Below are 20,435 nucleotides of genomic sequence, written 5' to 3' on the forward strand. Positions count from 1 at the left end.
AAAAAGTATATATAGAGTTAGAAAAATATAGATGTGTATGTATTCATGTATTAGTGTGCATAATATATTTCCTAGCTCTGTTTAGAGGGACTAGAAGCTGTGGCCCTACTCTTCACACTATTCTAGAAGCTGTAATGTCCATCTTTCAGTCTCTGAAATAGCCTCTCTTTCTCCTCCCACCTAAGAGTCTCTGAACAGCTTGGGCTGATTGCACACCATTGCTGCCACCTGCCTCTGCAGTGCCTGCTGCCCCGCCTAGTTGTAAGCGGGGTGAGTGAAACCCAAGGTGTACCCTGCAGTAAAGATGGAGGGGATTTTGTCCATGTTCGGGGACTGCAGCATGGGGAGACAATCTGCTCACAGAATATTATGGCTGTAGTTATTACAGCCATAGTAATGGCTGTAGTAAATGTTATTGCCAATATTATAAAAAGTTCTCCTGGACCAGTTGGCTTGGATAAAATGTTGATGGGTGATATTGGTGATGTAACCATTACTCATGATAGTGCAGCCATCCTGAAGTTACTGGAGGTAGAGCATCCTTCAGCTAAAGTTCTTTGTGAGCTAGCTGGTCTGCAAGACAAAGAAGTGGGAGATGGAACCTCCTTCATGGTTTTTATCTCAGCAGAACTTCTAAAAAATGTGGATGAACTAGTCAAACCGAAAATTCATCCCACATCAGTTATTAGGGGCTATCTATTTGCATGTGAGGAAGCAGTGTGTTATATCAGGGAAAATATAACTATTAACACAGATGGACTTGGAAGAGATTGCCTGATTAATGCTGCTAAGATATCGAGGTCATCCAAAATCATTGAAATAAATGGTGATTTATTCTCTAACATGGTAGTATATGCTATACTTGCTATAAAATACACACATGTAAGAGGCCAGCCTTGCTATTCAGTCAATTTCTATTAATGTTCTGAAAGCCCACACAAGAAGTCATATGGCAAATATGCTCATCAGTGGCTATGCACTCTACTGTGTGGTGGGACCCAGGGCATGCCCAAGAGAATACGTAATGCAAAAATTGCTTGCCTTGACTTCAGCCTGCAGAAAACAAAATTGATGCTTGGTATACAGGTGGTTATTACAGACCCTGAAAAACTGGACCAGATTAGACAGAGAGAAGCAGATATCACCAAGGAATGACTCAGGGAGATCCTAGCAACTGGAGCCAGGGTTATTCTAATCATTGGTGGAATTGATGATATGGGTCTCAACAATTTTGTACAGACTGGTGTAATGGCAGTTAGAAAAGTTTTTAAAAGGAGCCCTTAAATGCATTGCTAAAATTTCTGGAGCAACTATTCTGTCCACCCTGGCCAATTTGGAAAGTGACAAAACTTTTAAAGCTTCAATGTTAGGACAAAAGCTAAAGAGGTGGTACAGGAGAAAATTTGTGATGATGATCAAAAAACACTAAGGCTTGTACATATCTGCATTGATTATCTTAGGTGGGGCAAATGATTTCACCTGTGATGAGATGGAGCGCTCTATACATGATGATCTTTTGTGGTAAAGAGAGTTTTGGGAACCCAAGTCTGTGGTTCCAGGTGGGGCTGCTATGGAAGCAGCCCCTTCCATATGCCTCAAAAACTATGCAACCAGCAGGGGTCTCGGGAACAGGTTGCTATTGCAGAGTTTGCACGATCTCTTCTGGTTATTCCTAATACCCAGGCAGTTAATGCTGCCCAAGGCTCCACCCATCTACTTGCAAAATTAAGAGCTTTTCATAATGAGGCTCAAGTTAACCCAGAACATAAAAATCTAAAATGGATCGGTCTTGATCTGATTGATGGCCAACCTGGAGACAACAGACAGGCAGAGGAGTTTGAACCAATCATAGTTAAAGTTAAGAGTTGGAAATTTGCAACAGATTTGCAACAATTATCATTCTTTGAATTGATGATCTTATTAAATTACATCCAGAAGCGAATATGATAAACACAGAGGTTATGATGATGCTGTTCACTCAGGAGACCTTGATAACTGGTCTGATTTTGCTCTTATTTATAACACTCTAAGATGTGACTGTCTTTGTGTAGCACACATCAAAGTACAACAGGCTGTCTGGAAGAAAAGAAAAGGGGTCTTTGAACATATTATTCTTTCTTCCTGACATGTTCTTCCCTTCCATCTTTAAAATAATTGCTCATTTTTGAAATATACTTCAATTGTGCAGGGGAACTTTTTTAACCTCCTTAATAACATCAATTCTCTGCGTCATATACTTTCTAAGTACTTCTCAGAGTCCTGGACCTTCTTAGCTTCCCAAATTCTGCCTTTGCCCGACCAGGGCTCTCCCTAGCCCATTGTGTTGACAGGGTGATGGATTCCATCTCGTAGGCGATTGTACTTTAGGCAGATCTTCTCCCTGAAATCATTTCCTGCAGACAGAGGCACAGGAATGGCAGGCAGCTGAAGATTTGTAGTCCATCTTTTACACTTGAAATATAAGTTTTGGCCTTGACACTATAATTAGCCATCTATAAGACCTTAGTAGGTTAAGCCACTTCTCCGAAGTTTTGCAGTCTCATGTGTTAGAAGAGGTAGTTGGTTTACACAGTCCCAGAGATCCTCACTACAATAGCCTGCCAGATGCTAATGAGCTGTAAAGAATTGTTAGTAAGTTATTTATCCCTCAAAACATTGTAATTATGGTGCTATATCATTGGCTGTAAAACACTTGGGGCTTTATAAAGATGAAGCATCCCAGTAATGACAAGTAGTTCTGTGGTTGTAAAGTTTTTATTATGATTATTAAAATGAAAGTGCAGGTTTAGAGAGTATTGGTACATATCCTAATGTTCAAAACAAAACTGAATTTTGGAATAAAATTATTTTAGTGACAAAAGCTACTAATTGTTTACTTATGCTATCATAAGTATCTCTTATTTTCCTATGGTTACAACATTATTCTGTAACCACAAAGACAGAGCTATATACCAGGAACTATGACAGACACTGGAAACGCAAAAATAAATGAGATTTCCCCTCTGCACTCAAAGATAACTCATAAGCTACTAAACATAAAATATATATGATGCTTAATGTAAGCTTAGCATCTTATGAAAGCATGCAAAAACACTAAATAGCACAACCTCAGGAAAAATTGGTTAAGTTCAAGACAGGCTTTTAGCAAGAAGTGAAATAAAGTTGAATCCTGAATAAAAAGATTCTTATTCATATTTTATCTTTCCCCTAAATCTACTTGTTTGCCCTGTCTATTTAGGGGAAAGTTACATATAAATGGGAGCATTTCCCACTTGGTTAGAAATAATTCTGTGACAATAACTCTGAAGTGTAGTCTCTGTTCTCACTGAAGTCACAGATGATGGGAGGAGGGATGGAAGGTGTAATTCAGGAAAGTAGGACCTCTCAGGAATGAGAGTTAGATAACCAAATCAATAATTTTCAGTGCATGGAAACAGTTGTAAGCTTACTAGAAGATTTCTATTATCACTGGACATGTCTTAAGACATGTTGGGAGGGGATAATGGGGGGAAAGTGGGGAAGGATTGTCAAGGAACATGTATAAAGGACACATGGACAAAGCCAAAAGGGGATAGAATCAAGGGAGGGAGGTGGGGATGACTGGGGTTGGGGGAGGCAGTTGGGAGGGGGGAATTGAGACAACTGTGCTTGAAAACCAATAAAAAAATTTTAAGAAGACATGCTGGGCCCTGGCTGGTGTGGCTCAGTGGATTGAGTGCCGGCCTGCAAACTAAAGGGTCATCAGTTTGATTCCCAGTCAAGCACATGCCTGGGTTGTAGGCCAGGTCCACAGTAGTGAACACATGAGAGCAACCACACACTGATGTTTCTCTCCCTCTCTTTCTCCCTCCCCTCCTCTCTGTCTAAAAATAAATAAATAAATGAAATATTTTTAAAAAAGACATGTTGGGTAAAATAAAAAAGAATTTAAATTGAAGTAAATTCATGGATAATAGAAAGGGGAATAAGCATGTAAATGCTCCTTCCATAGTAAGATGATGTCATGCTAAATACTATATGTTTCTATCAATTAATAACCCAGTTTTTTTAATGCAGAAAAGTATGAAATGTCTCAACAATTCATTGGCCTGTGGGGGGATAAAAAGAGACTCATTAAGTGAGTACAAAAAAGCAATTTCATTCTCTATGGCCCCTCAAAGACATGGTACTATCCCCATGGATAAAAAGGAAGAGCTGGTATCAATAATTAAATCATATCTTTATGACATTTTTATTTTCTTGGCATTTGATTCTGGCTATACAATATGCATATATTTTTTAAAGTAATTACTCAGATTTAACCATTCGTGATTTGCTTGGAAATAATTTTCTTATATTTGCCTTTTTATTATTTTATTTATTTAGTTGACAATTTTAACCCCCTGTATAAAAACTGGTATGAGAAATACAAAAATAACTCAGAAACTTAAAAAAATTATGACAGTAATGATAGTAAAATGGTACCCACGTGTTCTACCCTTTGCCCCACCCCCACTTTCTCTGCTTGAGGAGGGCATTGCTAATTAATCATGGCACTACTTTTGAACCCTGATAGAGTTCCTAAAACTCTTCAGCATAGCAGTTCACCACGAGTTAATAATAATTGGTACAAAAAAGTCAAATTAATTTGCTATTCTTGCTCATGTTGGAGCTAAACAGCATATATGGGAGAGGAAAATTCTCCTTTGCATTGTAATTTTCCCCTGTGATTCCAGTTTAATTAACGTAGTACGAATACCTCCCAGGTGCCTTGTAATAGTTCTTTTTTAAAATTTTTATTTAGTTATTTTTCAAGTACAGTTTTCTGTTTATTTCTCCCATCCCAGCCCACCCCACCCCCATGCACCCCACCTCCCTCCCATTTCCACCCCCCTTAGTTATTGTCCCTGTGTCCTTTATACTTGTTCCTCTAAATCCCTCCCATAATAGTTCTAATACTAGGCTTTGTCCTGGAGTTTCTGTACAGAACACTCAAAACACACATATCTAGTTAGAGAGAGAAGACAACTTTCATGTAAAAATAGAAAGAATTAAGTGGTATAATGTGTGGTACAGATTACTAAATATATATTTAGAAGGAGTGACCAGGTGGGTAAATGAATCCAGAAAGGCATCAGGAAAATGGAGGCATCTGAGAAATTTGTTACAATAAAGACCATGTTGCAGTAAAACCATATTCCTAAAGTTAAGTGACCCTGGGAAATGCTTTTACCTAATAGGTGGCAAAAACTGGTCTTAGCAGCTTTCCAAGGTTGCTACTCAAGTTTAACATTCCGGTTACATTTGCAGAGCCGCAACACAATGAGTCTCCGTACTGAACTAGAGATGTAAATCAGATATAAGATTCATATATTTTAGGAAAAGTCTCCCATGAAGGCTGTACTGAATATTTTCAAACCATGTTAAATTTCTGTTTTGGTGAAAAGAACACTAACATTATACATTTTCTTAATACTATGGTTGGAAGCATTTCAAAATCAATCAGATAGATTGTTTATTGTTAAGGGAATTTATTTATATGGTGATCTCATAATACAAAATATGAAAAAGTTTTGTGTTTGTTTTTGTTTAGAGAATAGAAAAGAAAAATAAACAGCCCAAATTAAAAAAAAAAAAAAAGAAAGAAAGAACTTACTACTCTGAACCCTAAAGGGCAGGTGAAGAATAAAGAAAAAGAAAAAAACCTACTATGTGCCTGGCATCTTGTGTCAGGGAAGAAAATGGGAAACGCTTAACTAGGTGCCACATCTACTATGTGTCTGACACTTTAAATTGTATTATCTTATTTAATTAAAAGAGACAGATATATTTTATAGTAAGTGAAATTGAAATTCCACAATGTTCTTAATTATGTAAAATCCACTATTATTTTTGTTAGACTTTAGATGAGGTATTTACAGATTTAAATATAGCACCTCGCAATGTTTTGAACTGGATGCGACTCATGGGCAAAGTGCCACCTCAGCCACCAGCAAAGACTAATTGTTATTGTGGTTGTCAACAGCAACATATAGGTAATACTTGCCAGAGAGAAGCTACAAAGAGATCCAAAAACAAATGTCGTAAACAAGTAGCAGCTTTGAAAAGGAGTAAATTTTGCTGATCATGGATCAATTGGAGGGTTACATAATGTCCCTCAAAAGTAGTCCTCTTTGACATTCACCACCCCTAATGTTGCCTACGAGTTTTGCCATATGTCACCTGCTTTCATTGGGCAGGTTAATTAACCTCTCTAAACCTTAATATCTTCATTCATAAAACTCATAATGTGAAAATAATTAGCAGCAGCCTCAGAAAGTTAGGATGCGAACTGAAGATGTTAACTTCTATAAAGCTGCTAATAATAATGTTTGACAAGTAAGTTGCTCTCACATTAGGTATTCTTTCCCTTTACATGGTATAACAGAAGTAAACGTGATGGAAATGTCACTATAGTTTTAAAGTTAAATGCCTGAGTTCTTGTCCATGTTCAATCACTGATTTGCTTTGTATCCAGTTTCAGTTGCATAAAGTATGAATACTAGCACTGCCCAACTATATCATAAGGGGTCATTATGGGGATGAAAAATACAAAATGTGCAGTAGATAAGTGTTTTGAAAATATAAGGAATTATAATAATAAAGGGCTATAACAAAGTAATGTTTTATTTTATAATTTTCCTTTTACAATTATTCTAGATTAATTTAAACAAATACAAAACAAGTTAATTCTTATGCATGCTTTCTTATTTCTTAACTCCCAAGAACACGTCCACAATTATATATATTTGGAATACTTTATTCAATTTTTGGCCAACCTTTAAAATGTGAATGCAAAATAAAAATGATGTTTAAAAGCTTTGGAGTTTCTAATAATTTGTTAACAAGAAAAACCAAAGACCATGCCCCTCAAGCAGATCACCAAGCTGTATTCCCATCCAATGATCCCATATAATACAGCAAAGTCCCCGGTTGTTTGACCCATTGACTGCCCAGCCTTTCTCCCGAGCCCCTAGCAGATGGACGTAAGTAGTTCATTTCAGTACTTTTGCAGAGTGTGAGTGTGGTCTCAGAAGACTTTTTATAATGCACTGTTGTCAGCTGTCCAACAATTGCAATTTGCACAGGAGTTTTAGCTTTGTTTTCTAAGCTGTCGCTGGAGTCACTGGAGGGCTTGATAGAATCTAAAGCAAGGTCTTTTAGGAGAGGGAATATCAAAGGAAAATTATAAAAGAATTGATCAACACTTTGCCTCAGCTTTTTCCCTAATCAATGTTACAGATCCAACTACACATTCTATATTGCCACCTTTGGGAATAGTGTTCAGGGAGAAATATCTGATTAGCAATTTGAGAAGTTTTGCCTAAATAATGTTGCTCCTAGAGAGGAGACAAATAAATTATACTTGGTGTCATTGCAAAAGAAGTGACAATGAAATATTATAAGGGTCCCACATCATCAATCTTCCAGCCTTTCAAACAAGATAGTTCAGAAATGTCCTTCTCATTTCAGTTTAGCATAAAAATGCTTTTCACAGGATCCTACCTTTTTCTGTACTTTACCCCTCCAGCTCCTTAGTGGTGATCAAGGATTACAGAAGGCTCAGTGTGCCTTGAAATAAAATTTTACGCAGCCAACACTTTGACATTAAGGGGAAATATTGAGCACACATGCCATAGGCCTCTCTTAAATGCAAGTACCTACAGCAAAAAAACAATACCAGATACAATCAGCCACATAGCAGTTTGAAGAAGGGACACAAACAGGGTTTGCCAGGGTAAGGGCGGAAGCAGGGGAGCAGGAATCAGATGGAAGGCAGCAGCGGTGGGGATTTAGGGACTAGGAAAGGGGAAAGACTATGATATAAGTGATAAATGGGTGAAAGGAGTGCATCTCCCAATTCAATATTTTGTCCATGCTGGGATTCCCAAAATCTGTAATATCTATGAAAGACATTTTATCAAACATACGTGGTAGTTACAATAACAAATAATGATTATGGCAGAAATTTTAATTAGGGCCAGAATAATTACACAGGGGTTATTTGTATCTGTCAACCACCAATTAAATTTTATATAACATTTTTTTAAAAAAAGTGATGTCATGTGTAGTCTGGTTTTTTGTTCTTCATTAATTAACCAAAGCTAATGTGAAATAAATGCATGCTGCTGATAAGAATCTCTATCATTAAAGGAAAAGACAGTAAGAAACAATATCATAGATTTCATTTTCTGCACAGCTAATGAAATTTGTCAATATTGAATTTGAAAATATTTTCTGACAGCTAAAGTGCCTAGAAAGTAGGTCAGAAAGTCCATTTGTGTGTATGTGGGTAACTCATGCATTTTTCCAGGTAAGCAGTTAAATGATTGTCTTCTTCTGATGTATCTTTTATTGCTGGGAGTTGTAGTGCGAGGCAAAGCTCTGGTTTCTAGTCATAAATACAGGGACATAACCAGACAGAGGAATACTCAACAGGAAAAATTTTAGTAAGTGTCCAAAAAATGACTTGGGAAATGCCACATAGCTTATCAGAATAATATTTCTTAGGAAGCCTCAGACAGCAAGATAATTTATAATCTCAGGTTTGAAATGAGAATAATATGCATCATAATTACTACTAGGGCAGAACAAATTTAGGATACTTTAGCTTTTTCTAATATTATATTCATAGAGAACAACAAGACCAGACCTGAAAAACAATGTAAAGTTGTTTCAATACAGATCACATTACAGCTAATTTTTATCATTGACTTGCCCACAGAGACTGCTTAGCCAATGTGTGCGAAGAGATCAATGAAATTTCAATTTTCAGCTTTACCCTACAAGCCCAGCTTTTTGTTCATTGATATAGAAACTAAACATTTAGAAGGCAGTAAATACATTTTTATTTTTTATACAGTTACATACTGCCCCATCTTTACATTTTAGCATTGAACACAGGAAAAAAATGAGAAAATATTGTTATATTCTAAAATGAGAATCTCAATTTGATGTTATATCCTCCTCGTTATAAGAGTATATTTTGCTATAAAATTTCTGTAGCCACAGTGATGCATGGCATACCACTAAGCATCTGCCCCTATAGTGAAATTTAGAAATGCAAAGTTGCAAGGTTAAGTTAACATTAGAAAATATACTAATGTATATACTATATGATTATCAAAATAAATATAAGAAAAAACTGCAAAATTCAACATCCAGTTCAACAATGAACATTTTTTTGTCATTGTATGTTGGGAACCACCCTGCCTGGTTTCAGAAGCTGTAACCGCCCCCATGGCTAAGGCCAAGTGAGTGAACTTGGGGCCATAAGCCACTAAGGAGACAAAGCTTATCTCCCTGGAAGGAGAGCTGTTTCTGCTCTTTTTACTTCACCCTGCCTGGCCCCCAATCCTTGATCTGTTTGCCAATGGCAGGTAAGATTCCTCGAGGGGGAGGACGACCTAAGACAGGCACAATCACATGGAGCACCCAGGGAAGGACTTGGGGGTCTATAGCAAAAGAGGGTGATGGACCCTCGTCCCTCAGCTTTGACGTAGCCTGAATCCTCATTCTCTCTTTGAGAAGTCTCCTAATGTCTTAGCTGCTTTAATTCCCCTGCCTGACTTAAGCCTGAAACATAACAGAGGGCAGTGCAGCCCTGTGCTGAAAAGGGCAGGTTACCCAGGTGATCGGGCCTAAGAAAGAATATATAAAATCTCGTGAAACCTGCTTTGCTAAGAATGCTCTCAATTAATGATAAGTGCACAAGCAGGAAATGAGTTTGTTTCCCAAAGTTTTGTAGCCCTTTAGCTAACAGACCCTGACTCAGAACAGGCCCTCATAGTTCTTCATATGCCATCTATTGTTTGATCCTTACTGCCTGACAATGATTAATGAACTTTACCTGTATTCCTGTGCAAATTGAAACCCAATAAAAGCCTGTCAAGGCAAGGGTTGGCACTCTCTCCTCTTGAAAGAGTAGCCAGGCTGCTCCGAGGCACTCTCCCGTTCAGAGAATAGCCGTGCCATCCCTTTTCCTCCACAGCACTTGGTAGTCCATGTGAATTTGTTTCATGCCTCATTCATAATGCCACAGACACTGCAGGCTGGTGTCCGCATTAATTATATGCCATTGAGCCTTTCCAGCACTGGAGATACACCAATGAACAAAATAGACAATTAAAATTCTTACCCCCTGGAAGCTTACATTCTTCATGAAAATAAAAATAAGAAATAAAAACTCTTAGCAACAGATGAAGAAGAGAATTCTTTGCACTAACTAAATGATCCTTGTGAAAAAACTACCAAGATCTCCACAATCAGGTGTGAATGCTGGAAGCACTGTCTTCAGATTTAGGGGAAGGATGGTGGAGGTACTAACGCCTTTCCACCCCGTATCACCGAGCACAAGCAAGCCATTCCTATAGGGCCAGATGAAAAAAAGTGCTGTGATTAAATAGAAAAGAAGAAAACACTGTTATCATCCACAGACCACGTGTGTGTAGAACATCCAGAAGAAACTATAGGTAAACAGCTAAAACTAATGCTTTCATGAGTACAAAAGCAATACACAAAATTCAATAGTATTTCTATGTATCAACAGCAAACATTTAGACAAAATTTAAAAGATACTAGTTTAATTACATCAGAATACAAAGTAACTAGGAATGAATATGTTCAAGATTTATATTTAGAAATAAATGTAATTCAATATGTTCAAGAGACTTAAAATTTTTATCCAAACATAAAAGAGAATAGCTATGTTAATGAAGTACACATTATGTTCAAGTAATCAAATGCTTAATATGTTTAATATTTGAATTCTTCTCAATTAACTTATAGATCCAATGCTGTTCTAAAAGTCATTTTTATATGCTTTTGAGTGAATAGGTAAGGGGACTTGATAAGACGATTCTAAAATTTCTACAGAAGAGGAAAGTCCAGAGCAGCTAATACATTTCTAAAGAATCAGGGCAAGATGGAAGTATCTGCCTTACCTTAAGCTAATTATTATAATAAGCTATAATTATTAATTGTGTTATTGAAATAAGAATACATAAGTAGATCAATAAAACCACAAGAAGAGTACTAAAAGACCTACATATATGTAGACAGTTGTATTTGATGGATTTCTTATTGCAGATCCATTGTGAAAGTGAACTGATATGGCCACTTGGTTATCTACATATGTATATCTATATAGATATATATTCATGTAGATAAATGAGGTCTGTCTGGGAAAAATCCAGCCATGGTTAATATAATGAGAACAATTTGCACCACATCAATGTATCCTGGCAGCCAAGGAAAGTGGACTGGAATGAGCATGTGTGAAAGATGACAACTTCACTGTACTAATCAGTGGGGGCAGTAGATACAGTTGAGTGATCATGTGCACTGTGTGGCCATTGCATTCAAAATGACTGAGTGAGTAGAGCAACAAATCTGCATCAAATTGTGCAATAAGTTTGAATATTTCATTTTTGGAAACTATTGGGATGATTCAGAAGGGCGCAGCTATGGGCAACTGGTGATTGGCAGATTCATCATGACAACACACCTGTTCACACAGCATGTCTTGTGCAGAGTTTTTTGGCAAAACATTAAATCATCCAGTGACTCAGCCTCCCTACAGCCCATATTTGAAGCCTTTCAACCTCTGGCTTTTCCCAAAATTGAAATCATCTTTGAAATGGAAGATATTTCAGACCATCAATGAGGTTCAGAAAATATGATGGGGCAGCTGATGGTGATTGGGAGGGAGAACTGTATGAGGTACCAAGGTGCCTACCTTGAAGGAGACCGAGGCATCATTGTCCTATGTATGATGGTTCTTTTATCTTGTATCTTCAACAAACATTTCTATTTTTCATATTACATGGCTGCATACCTTCTAGACAGGTCTTGTGTATGCATAAATGTATATATAAATTAATAGATCATTTTTAAGTTATATGTATTATCATAATGTATCATAAAAGAACTTTTTAACAAGACATTGAATATGAAGCACATAGAGATATTTTGCTGCGATAATCAGTTTGCTTTAAAATAAAGAACTTAGGATCATAAAAGATAACAAATGAAATGAAGGAAATTAAAGTGAGGAAGGAATGGCAAACTATGCTTTGGGGATTATAATTACAATATATATTATTGGCCATTAATATTACCCAGAAAATAATGAGGAATTCTGATGTTTATATAAGAAACAGCATTAAAAGTAGGAAAAATAAATAAGCAGAAATAATATCACATGTTGGCAAGAAAGCTAAGCACCCAAAACACAAACTCATTATAAATGTTCAGATAATTAACATAAATAGAAAATAAAAATGTTTTCAAAAGTAAACCCTTAGGAAAAACTGTTACTGCAATACCTAGTAATGTTCAAGATATGCCTATACTGTTCTCATTTAATCCTCTCATATTAAGTACTCTATTTAAACTCTTGAACAAAAGTATTAAGAAACTTATAAAAGACCATTTATGGCAACATTTTTACATGAAGAAAAAAATGAAAATAATCAAAACAAATAAATGCAATGGATGGCTAAGTTCTGATGCACTTACACAATGGAATATTATGCAGTGATGATAATGGATAAACCATAACTATGTACGTTAACCTGGGAGAATCCAAACTTAATGTGAATTTAAAACATCATATTGAAAAAAAGTGCTGAATGTTCCACTAACATGAATTTCAAAAGCAGGAAACTATGTACTCTTTAGAGACATGTCAATTAGACTTAAAGAGGAGAAATAAAGCAGGGCATTTGTTAAATAAATAAGTTATTAATGTTGGAAGAAAAACTCTGTGGGTCTCACTTGTTTCCACACATCTTTGAGCAGAAGCACTGACAGTTTCCTTCCAGAATATGTTTTCAAGGATGTTTGTACAGCAATCAGCCTTGAAACACAGAGATGGTATCTACCTCTGGGGCAGAGGACAGATTTGCTTTTCACCAAGATCAATAAAGCTAAGTCTCTCACTGGGGCAAAGATTGTCAAGGATTCTAGAAATCCTTTCAAAATATTGTAGTTTTTCCAAATCTCCAAGTTATTCAACTGAAAGACAAACCCACTGTGCATGCAACTTCTCTCTGCATCACATCACCGCAGTGGGACTTGGGACACAGGCTGAAGTACAGGGAACATGAAGCTCATATTGTCTACTCTAAGTATGACAGTTCCTTTCTCTGTCCTAAGAGTCTTTTGTTTTTAAGGATTCACAAAAGTCTGTCAGTCTGTTAGTTAGCAAGCAGGGTAACATCTCTGAACCATTGCAGTTCTTAAAAAGTGGCAATATCTGGTAGGGAAGGGCAGAATGGAAGGAATTGTGTGTCTCGTATATTGGATTTCTGGTTTGGGGAAATGCTCTGTTTCTTACTACAGATGATGGATACCCACAAATATAATATATATGTATTTAAAAATGCATAACATGAGCAAAGGCAAATAAATGGTATTGAAGTCACTAGGAACTAAACTCCATTGGAACCATCACCAATGGTTAGGACAAAATAATTCCATCATCTTCCATGAAAAGTTTATGTTATTTACATATTTATGTATGCTTATACATATAGTAAAATTGGTATTATACTTCCATATTGTTTTTAAACATTACTTTTTAAATTTTTCTGGTAATTTTTAATCTTTATATTTATGTTTTTTTGTTTTATAGTTCTTAACAATTGTACATTGCTTCATTCTAAGAATTTTCCATAACTTATTTAACTAATTTCCTATTATTGGAAATACTGTTGCTTTCATCTACATCTACAGGTTCCAATTCATCCAATAAAATCTACACTAACCTAGTCTACTCTGTGTGCAGCTGTAGAGGCTCATGCCAATTATGGAGCTATATGAACACTTAACATTGAATGTAATTTAGTAGTGACTCAATAAAAAAGGTCAGAGGATGTCGGGTACAAGAGAAGTTAAAAATAACTGCAACAACAACAGTCCTCAGGGCAAACACAACTTATTTGGGAAGAAATTCATAATGGAATGAATACATATTGTTTTATTCCTGAGAAGATGATGATAGATTCTTATGACAAGTATGATGTCTACACACATCATTCATAGTTTTACCCATCACTGCCTTTGACACATGGAATACCCATGTGACCAAAACAGCAGGAGCAAGATAAATCATCATGGAGAGATGGAATGTAGTTTCAACTTTTTTGAGTAGGCAAATACCCTATGGAATTGATCTTGAAATATTAGACAAAGAAGAGTGACCATTTTGTTTTATGGAAAATTTAAGCTTCTCGAAGAAATTCTAGGTGCTAGACTATGGAAAGGCAACTTTAGTTGTGATCAGGGAATAGTGTGAACACAGGCAACTAATTTATGGTTATTTTAATAAATTTACACAAGTAAAATTAAGCCCCCTGTTTTTCAAAACACATGACTTTGGGGGCCATAATCACTGGACATAAAAGTAAATGAAGACATTAGGCAAGGAATGTATACACATATATGCCAAACCCATGGACACAGACAACAATGTGGTGGAGACCAGGATGGGGTGGTGGGGGCTGGTTGGAGTGGCAATAAGGGGAAAAATGGGGAACATCTGTAATAGTTTCAAAAATAAAATGAAAATATAAAATAGAAAGAAGCATTTAAAATTCTTACTATTTTATTTTTAAATATATTTTGTTGAATATGCTATTACAGTTGTCCCAACTTTTCTCCTTTGCCACCCTTCACCTGGTACCCCCATTCCCTTCAGCAAGCCCTCCTTAGTTCATGTCCATAGGTCATACACATAAGTTCTTTGGCTACTCCATTACTTATACTGTTCTTAATATACCCCTGTCTATTTTGTACCTACCAATTTGTGCTTCTTAATCCCTGCACCTTTCCCTTTATATCCCAAGTAATATTCCTCCAAATGATCTCAATATCTATGATTCTGTTCCTGTTCTGCTTGTTTGCTTAGTTTGTTATTTGGACTCAATTATGGGTAGTTGTGAATTTATTGCCATTTAATATTCATTGTTTTGATCTTCTTCTTTTTCTCATGTACTTCCCTTAAGCATTTCATATAATAAAGGCTTGGTGATGATGAACTCCTTTAATTTTACCTGGCCTGGGAAGCACATTATCTGCCCTTCCATTCTAAATGATAGCTCTGCTGGATGGAGTAATCTAGGTTGTAGGTCCTTGCTTTTCTTCACTTTGAATACTTGACAGGACCTTCTAGCCTGCACAACTGCTTTAGAGAAATCTGCTGGCAGTCTTATGGGAACTCCTTTGTAGATAATTCTCTGCTTTTCTCTTGTTGCTTTTAGGATTTCTATCTTTAACTTTTGGCATTTTATTTATAATGTGTCTCAGTGTGATCCTCTTTAGATCTATCTTGTTTGAGACTCTCTGTGCTCCCTAGACTTGTATGTTTATTTTCTTCACCAAATTAGGAAGGTTTTCTTTCATTATTTTTTCAGGTAAGTTTTCAGTTTCTTGCTCTTCCTTGTTTCCTTCTGGCACCCTTCCATATGACTCAGGTGTTGGTACATTTAAAGATGTCCCAGAGGTTCCTAAGCCTATCCTCATTTTTTAAAGTTATTTTTTCTTCCTGCTGTTCTTATTTAATGCTTTCTACTTCTTTGTGTTCCGAATCATGGATTTGAATCTCAGCTGCATTCTCTCCATTGTGAATTTTATGTAGATTTTTAAAAATTTCACTTAATGAAACCTTCATTTCTGCCTCAGTCTCTTTCATGTACCTGATGAGTTTCTGGAGTGTCCTGATAACCAGTGTCTTGAACTGTGCATCTGATTGTTTGCTTATCTCCACTTCATTTAGTTCCTTTTCTGAAATTTTGTTCTGTTGTTTCATTAGGGCCATATTTCTTTGTCTCCTCATTTTGGCAGTCTCCCTGGGCTTGTTTCTGTGCATTAGGTAGAGCTGCTTTTACTCCCTGTCTTAGTAGTGTGGCCTATTGTAGCAAAGTGTACCTGTTAAGTTGTATGGGATGGAGCCTTAAATAATCATTGGGGGGGGCAACTCGTTATTGCTCTGTGTAGGGGAGGGCTTGCAGAAAGGACAGTGCCACTGCTTGACCTCTGGAGTTTTGCCTGGGAGGAAGCTTTCTCCTAGCACTCTCACTTTACTTTCTCCCCATATGTCACTTTTGCCCTTCCAACTGTTTCCCTGGTGCTGAATCCCAGAAGGATTGGGTCAGCATGAGTCCTGAGTCTGTCGGGCCCTTTAAGAGGAATCTCCTGAGAATCCCACAGTTTCTTCCACCATCCCAACCCCCATCAGAGTTCAAAGCCAGAGGTTATGGGGACTTATCTTCCTTGTGCTGGAACCCTGGGCTGGGTGGTCCAGATGGTATGGACCGAGGCTGGGATCCCTCACTCCTAAGGTAACCCTCCTGATTTTTACCCACCACACATGGATGTGGGACCACCCATACCCTCTCCATATGTCTGTTCCACTCTATATCTCTATGCCTCTCCACCTCTCTGCGTTTCTCCTCATCTCCACCTCTTCTACCTGTCTGGACCAATGTAGCTTCCATAGATTTTTGGTTGTTGCACTTCCACACAGCTCAATATTCTGACAATTCTGTGTGATATTTATTTTTAGTCAGGTTAAAGTTTGTGCTATAGTTGTGCACAGAGTTGAGGTATGTTTACCTATGCCTCCATTTTGACTGGAAGTCTCCTCTGAAAAGTCACTTTCAATAAAACAAAATTTTTGCTTTTTAATGACACTGCTAATTTTGTATAACTTAATCTTACACAGTTTAGGTATCATGGTATGATCCATACTGAAGGTCCCAAATGCTTTATCCAAAATACTTAGGGCAAAATATGTTACAGGGATTCAGAATACTTCAGATTTTTATTGAAAGGTGAAACGTTGTATGCTGTGCATTATAAAATATCCCCCAAAGCAGCTACAATAGCACTCCATAATCAAAGCTCATAACATCGCTGAAGTGAGACATATGAAAAGCTACACCAAGCAGGAGTAATAAAGACTACAAAGAACCTCACACTTATATATTAAGTTTGTGACCAAATGAACCAGCTGCATAATTATGTATAAATTTTTGGTTTCTGTTTTTTTTTTAATTTTTGAATTGTAAATGAAACAGCAGAGATCAGTGTGCACACAACAATATAGCATAACACAGAAGAGTATAAGGTAATTTATACATACCAAATAGCAGATGTTGAATACCTATTGCTCGAGACACATTATAAAATGTTAGATAAATGACTCTGTATGCTATTAAAATGAGAATGGCTATGGTTTTAATTTAATCTTAATATATTTTCAGGCTTTACAAAATTAAGAAAACAGAGCAAATTATAATGTATAATTGCTTTGTATCACGCATATCCATTTTATTTTAAGTTTTTTTAAAAAGCAAATTTACTGGAATGACATTGGTTCATAAAAAATATACAAGTTTCAAGTGTTACAATTCTATGACACATGACCTATATATTGCATTGTATGCCCACCATCTAAAGTGAACTCTCCCTCTGTCAATATATATTTGAACCCCTTTCTGCTTTGCTACCCCTCTTCTCCCATCCCTATGGTAACCACCAAACTGTTGTCTGCATCTATGAGTTTTGTTTGTTTATCTTGTTTGTTCATTTGGTTTTTTTTCATTTTATATCCCACAAATGAGCAAAATTATATGGCTGTTGACTTTTTCTTATGTATACTTTCAATTATTTTTCATTCTCAATTTTTGGTAAGTCAGAACACATTCATGAGTACAAAATAATATAATAGGAAACTAATATTCAGAGAAGTATGACCTGTGTTATTGAAGTCAACAGCCTCAGAGGGCAGTCTAAAGTGGTTAATGTCCTGCATCTTACTCCCAGTGCTATCTCTCTATTACTGATTAGACACTAGAACTATTTCCCACAAGACTCACATAATTACAAAGTTGAGCTTTCATAAGATGCCATTTGGTGACATAAAATGCAGAAGCATCATTTTTAACCTCAAAAATTTTAAATCTTATCATAAGAAATTTCTTGCAGAGATACAACTACTGTAATAACACAACAATACTAGCTGCCAAAATTATTGAGTCTCTCCTATGCATTATTACTCTTTTTTTTCACATTGACCATGTACTTTATTTTTTTCTCTTTTTTAAAAATTTTTATTTGGTTATTTTTCAAGTACAGTTTTCTGTTTATTTCTCCCATCGCAGCCCACCCCTCCCCCATGCACCCCACCTCCCTCCCATTTTGCATTATTATTCTTGATTCTTAATTTATGATGTTTGATTTAGTGTTTCCAACATCAATATAAAGAAAATTACAAGTATCTGAATATTGCATACACAGACCCTTGCCTAGAAAAAAAAGAGTTTTACCCAAAGTCATGCAGATAAATTGGGATACACCCAATTTAAAAAGAGGTTCTACACATGATCACAGAACTTATGGTCTCAAACACTAGATTATTTTTTCTCTTTACTGTGGGGCTATTTTCCATGTGTTTATTCATTGTCCTTAGGGAAAAAAATCAAATACAACCTAACTATTTTTATGTTTCTAAAGAAAGTTAAAAGAAAGGAAACCCTTAAAGTGCCTGTCATTGCTAAAAATTTGAAAATCTCTTGATGATGTGAATACTCTAGGACAATGAAATGATTTAGATTTATAAGAAGTATAAAATTCACTAATAAATAAATAATGGACAATAATGAAGAGATCTAAGGACCCAGAGAATCATATAGGAAATAGAATACTCAGTGTCTATCAATGCAATCAATAAATTAAGGTTCTCATTCCTGTAATTTAAGATGTTGTTAAAATTATCTAGTTTGTAGATATTGTTATTCCCTTAAATTTGCTAGGTAGAGAAAATTTGGTCGTTACAATTCAGTTCACTTTATTAAACTCAACCAAGCAACAATAAACATAATACTCAGGATTATTTGGTGTTGGATACAGAATTTACCAGGTCTTTCTTTGAAAAATTTCTTAAAATTCAAACACTAAAAGAACAACAAAAATTGGAGTTAGAAAAATAACTACTTCCAATATAATCATAAATCTGGTCTTGCATGGCTAAAATATGATTGTGGGACCATGCCTGCACTTAAGTTGAGAGAAATTTGTGATTTTCTTCAAGCAATTTGAAAGTTCAAATAATGAACATTGAAAAATGTTAGCATTTTTTCCTCCCCACTTACCTTCATGTCCTAATTTAAATTAAAAAGTTATTGACATATACAAAAGGAGCCATTATTTTGCATATACAACTAGAAAATGGGGTGAAAGTATTACTGTTGTATGAGAAAATAAGCTAAGTCCAAGGTGCTTAGCACTTATAATATAGCAATGAGCAAAAAATCTCACAGCCAGATTCATACAGAGGCATTTCTGCAAAAAAAAAAAATTCAAACACACTATTTGGTAAGAAATCACTTTGGGAAATTCTCTCCCTCTCTCTCTCTCATTTTTCAAATTTATATTAAAATTTCTAACATGACCTGTTGACTTTTTAATCCTCCCCCAGCAGTGGAAAGAGCAAATGTGAATAAGTGTCAGCTGAGACAAATTTCATTTTCCTTTACACATTTAAGAAAGAAATAAGTCAGACAAAAAAGTCTACAATCATGATTTCACCCACATGTAGCATATAAAACTGAAAGCAGCAAATAAACAACCAAGAAAAAGAAATAAACAAAAATTCATAGACACAGACAACAATATAGTAATTACCAGAAGGAAGAAGATTTGACTTTGGGGAGTGGGTAAAGTCACACCATGCAACAGACAGATGATGTGCCATAGAAATGTACACTTGAAACCTATATGTTTATAAACCAATGTCACTCCGATAAATTTTTTTGAGAAATATACCAGTGATTATTTCAGAAGGAGAATACAATCATTGCATTGGAATTTAGCAGAGATATTTTCTATTTAAAAGCTTTTTAACACTAAATAAAACACGGAGTTTGGAAGCCAAATAACTTGTATCCAAATTAGGGCATGTGACAACTTCCTGGGCCAAATTTACCCTACATTTATTAGAGAAAACAAAAGTAGTTTATCAATCTGCTTTTTTAGTCTACATTTTCAGCAAATTAAAAAAACAAAGTAAAACAACTTGAAACAGCAATCACCCCTATTTCCTCAGTGTGGGATTATGAGGGTGTGTTTGTACCCAGAGGACACTGCATTCATTATCTTTGTAACCCTACAGAGAAGCCTTAGAAGGTATCAGAGCAAGCACACAGCATGTACTCTTTTCCAAGACCTTACGAAACCTTGCTCGCTCTTACCACTGCTCTTGAGTGGTTTGAGCTTTCCCCAGGAGTAGCAATATCCATAAATTAATGTGATCACTTTCTATGTAACATGCTACTATTAAACCAACATAATGTGTGTGTCACCATTCATTGGTGAGTTCAACAATTCTTATTCTCTTATGCAGATTTCTTTCT

General features: G+C 35.9%; 1 pseudogene; it reads left to right on the top strand.

Annotated features, from left to right (window-relative positions):
• Positions 1 to 304: 304 nt before the first annotated feature.
• LOC119038251 (T-complex protein 1 subunit alpha-like) lies at positions 305 to 2,125 on the top strand (annotated as a pseudogene).
• Positions 2,126 to 20,435: the final 18,310 nt, after the last annotated feature.

Source organism: Artibeus jamaicensis, unplaced genomic scaffold, assembly GCF_021234435.1.
Source record: "Artibeus jamaicensis isolate MK-2021 breed Jamaican fruit bat unplaced genomic scaffold, CSHL_Jam_final contig_465, whole genome shotgun sequence".
NCBI classification, from domain to species: Eukaryota; Metazoa; Chordata; class Mammalia; order Chiroptera; family Phyllostomidae; genus Artibeus; species Artibeus jamaicensis.